Consider the following 3,157-nt stretch of genomic DNA (forward strand, 5'->3'; position numbering starts at 1 on the left):
AAAAAAAAAAAAAAAAAAGAGTCTTTGAGATTCTCTAAGATCATATCGTAAGCAAAGAGGGAGAGTTTGACCTCCTCTGCTCCCATTTGGATGTCCTTTATTTCCTTGTCTTGCCTAATTGTATTGGCTAGAACTTCCAGCGTTATGTTGAATAGTTATGGTGACAGAGGACAACCTTGTCTGGTTCCAGTTTGGAGAGGAAAAGTTTTCAGTTTTAAGGAGTATCTTTTATTAAAACATTTGACCTCTTAACATCCTTTCCTGAAATAGCTCTGGAACAGCTCAAGTGTTAAAGGTAAAATATATATCTTTTGTTACAGATAACAACTCCTCCTCAACTATACCTGAATTTATGTTAAGGAAGAGATTTTTGGAATGTCTCTAGATAACCACAGGACTGGGCTGGTTGCCAGGAGAATCAACCATGTGATTGGATGGTTAGAACTCACAGCTCTGCCCTCCACCTCTGGGGAAGGAAGTGGGGCTGAAGTTTGAAATGATTACCAATGGCTAGTGATTTTATATAATGAACCCTCTATACAAACCCAAAATGGTCTAGGTATGGTGGTTCACACCTGTAATCCTAGCACTTTGGAAGGTTAAGACAGGAGAATCACTTGAGGCCAGGAATTTGAGACCAGCCTGGGCAATAGCAAGATCCCATGTCTCTACAAATAATACAAAAAATTTCTGGGCACAGTAGCTCATACCTGTAGTTCCAGCTACCAAGGAGGGAGGGAGGAGGAGTGCTTGAGCCTAGGAGTTTGATGTTATAGTGATCTGTGATAATGCCATTGCACCACAGCCCAGGAACAGAGTGTGACTTTGTCTCAGAAACAGACAAACCCCCAAATTATTGGCCTCTGGGATCTTCCAAGCTGATAAACAAGAACACCAGACAGATAGAAGGTCCTATGATCAGGTCATTTCCAGACCTGGCTGTATATCTTATTCTGTAATGTAACCTTTGTAATAAATGGGTAAATAAATATAAGTAAAATGTCTCCCTGAATTCTGTGAGCTGAACTAGCAAATTAACTCCACCTAGGGAGTGGGTCATGTTAACTCCAGCTTATAGCTGATTGGACAGAAGTTCTGGAGACCAGACTTTTGGCTGGAATCCAAAGTGGAACAGTCTCATAGGACTGAGCCTTCAACCTGTGTATATAGAGTTTTAATTTTGCAACATGAAATTACTTCTGGGGATGGCTGGTGGATAGTTCCACAACCATGCGATTGTACTTAATACTTACTGAGAAGTATAGTTAAAAATGGTTAAGGTGGTCCATTTTATGTGTCTTTACCCCCCCAAAATTTTTCTAAATAACAGCAACTGAACAAAGGTTGGGAACAGTGCATCTTATGGTGCTGCTGCAATGAGAGATACACAATACCTCTGCTATAGTTTGGATGATTGTTTTCTCCAACTCTCATGTTCAAAATGGATCCCCAATGTGGGAGGTGTGTCCTGATGGGAAGAGTTTGGGTCATGGGAAGAGATCGCTTATGACTAGCTTGGTGTCATCCTCATAGTAATGAGTTTTCACTCTATTAGTCCCAGGAAAGATGGTTATTTAAAAGAGCCTAGCATATCCCACCTCTGTCTCGCTTCTTCTCTTACCATGTGATCTCTGCACATGCTGGCTCCCCTTTGGCTTCTCCTATGTGTCTTGAGGCATTCATCAAATTCCCAGTCTTCCAGTCAGTAGAATCATGAGCCAAATAAACCTTTTTTCGTTATAAATTAACCAATACAAAGACAGCCTCCTATAAAAGATTCTGTCAAAATATATCAAACAGAATGGATATGATGTTTTATTTAGATTAAATTTATTGAGATATAATTTACGTTCAATAAAAATGTACCCATTTTAAGACCTTATTGTTTTACAGCTGGTTAGGTTCACAGTAAAATTGAGAGGATAGTACAGAGATTTCCCATATACCCCATGACTTACCACATGTATAGTTTTTCCTGTTCTCAACATGTCCTATCCCCATGACATCAGGAAATAGCAGAATATAAGTTTTCAGCCCTTGTCCTCCTCACAGAAACAATTTAGACAATGACCCTCAGATAATATTGCCTTTGTGGGGTTCTGGGCATCCAATGGAGAGGTGTCAGTGCCCCACTACATTGAAGAGGATAAGAAGAACACTTTCACTTCACCTGTGTTAACCCTTTTTGAAGGTAGTACTTCTCATTGCCAAGAGAAGTACTACCTGTGATTCCTCTGAAGGGGAAAAGCAAAAGTGTAGACATTGCCCAAGTGGCCCACTTTTTCTTAATCACACAGAACATTGAGGGGATTAGCTTGGATAAATGTTTTCATGGCAGCTGGGGAACACAACAAAAGGCCTTTGTTTCCAGTACTCCTTGTGGAGTCCACCAGGATTCCTGTTCCCAAACTTTGCAGGATACATCACCCATGGACACCCCCCAGCTATGCCATGTGTGTCCCTAGCATCCCAAGTGTCCCATCCCTCCTGTATGCACCCTCCATGCATCCCTGCAGATGATACACACAAGCCTCTGCAGCTCTTATGCAAGCACTTGTGGACAGCAGCTTCACTCCCTTGGATGGGGAGAAGGCATTTAACCTTGAACACTTCAGGGCACAGCCTTAGGGAAAACTATTGGGAAGATCTCGGTGCCCACCCTGGTGTTGGATAAAGAAGGCATACAGTCCTAAGACTTCACCCCATCCCCAAGAAAGAACAAGAGCAGTGGAGCAGCTGCAAGCTCAGAAAAGATCTGATCCCAGAATCCCTACCTGTCTGGTTAAGGTCTTTCTCTAACAAAACCATTCAGTGACGCCTCAGTGAGGTGACTACCACTTCACATGTGAAGGCAGCAATGCAAGACTGCAAGGAACACAAGAATTCAGAGAAACATGACACCACTAAAGGAGCACAGTTTGCAGTAATCAATCCCCCCAAAATGGACATGTACAAATTTCTGGACAAAGAACGCAAAATAATTGTTTTTAGGAACTCACAAACTATAAGAGAACACAGACAAATCAGGAAAACTACATGGATAAAAGGAGTTCAACAAAGCTAGAAATAACAGGCTCAGCGCCTATAGCTCAACCGGCTAAGGCGCCAGCCACGTATACCTAAGGTGGCGGGTTCGAATCCCCAGCCCGGACCCGCC

Source organism: Otolemur garnettii, unplaced genomic scaffold, assembly GCF_000181295.1.
Source record: "Otolemur garnettii isolate 467f Iridium unplaced genomic scaffold, OtoGar3 scaffold00149, whole genome shotgun sequence".
Taxonomy (NCBI): domain Eukaryota; kingdom Metazoa; phylum Chordata; class Mammalia; order Primates; family Galagidae; genus Otolemur; species Otolemur garnettii.